The 645-nt window shown below is 55.7% G+C and overlaps 1 long non-coding RNA gene across 2 annotated transcripts in view; it reads right to left on the reverse strand.

Annotated features, from left to right (window-relative positions):
- Nucleotides 1–576, reverse strand: part of LOC112550843 — a 24,926-nt gene extending 24,350 nt beyond the window's left edge. The window contains exon 1 of one of the 2 annotated variants that reach the window (XR_003094883.1): nt 379–576. This is a non-coding gene — a long non-coding RNA (uncharacterized LOC112550843). Of the gene's footprint in view, nt 1–364 lie in introns of both variants that reach the window. The other variant, XR_003094882.1, reaches the window with a different exon arrangement.
- Between the last annotated feature and the right edge of the window lie 69 nt (nt 577–645).

Here is a 645-nt window from a genome sequence, read left to right on the forward strand (position 1 = left end):
CACCAGTCTACTGGTTCTCAACCTTTTTAGACTCGAGACACCATTGGAAAATGCCAGCTCTTCTTTTTCACTCATGTTTTCACTGCAGAAAAATGCTGCAGTAGAACAATCGTGTAGCAAACTACTGAGAAAGCCCACAACAGGGCAGAAGGTTTCTAACGCTATGAATTCCTAATTGAAATCTCCGGGTTCATCTTGTGACTCTGGCTTGCAAACTTAACAGTGCTATGGCGCCCTGCGGCACCCTGGAAAGGTGCGCAAGGCCCCCCAGGGTCTCGTGGCACCCTGGCTGAGCCTTGCTGTGCTAGTCTATCCTGAGGATCGGTTTTCTATGCAAATAGACAAACAACATTCAAATAACCACCTATTTGTCTTTACCTCCCCCCGCGGCTCGAAAAGGGCAACGAAAAAGAGCCCCCAAATGAAATCTTCCTTTAAAATAATCCCAACTGCTTTGGAGTTTGGCTCCTGATTTCTCCGGCTGGGGCTAATGGCGGCGGTAGGAGAGCGCGCCGCTCGGGAGAGGCCCAGCGAGAGGCGGGACAGGGCGCGGGGTCGCCCGGGCAGGGGGCGTGTCCTCGGGAGACCCCGCCCCCGCCCAGGTGCCTCGGCCCCGCCCCACGCACGTACCGGCGGCCCCGGACA

Source organism: Alligator sinensis, unplaced genomic scaffold, assembly GCF_000455745.1.
Source record: "Alligator sinensis unplaced genomic scaffold, ASM45574v1 scaffold159_1, whole genome shotgun sequence".
Classification (NCBI taxonomy): domain Eukaryota; kingdom Metazoa; phylum Chordata; order Crocodylia; family Alligatoridae; genus Alligator; species Alligator sinensis.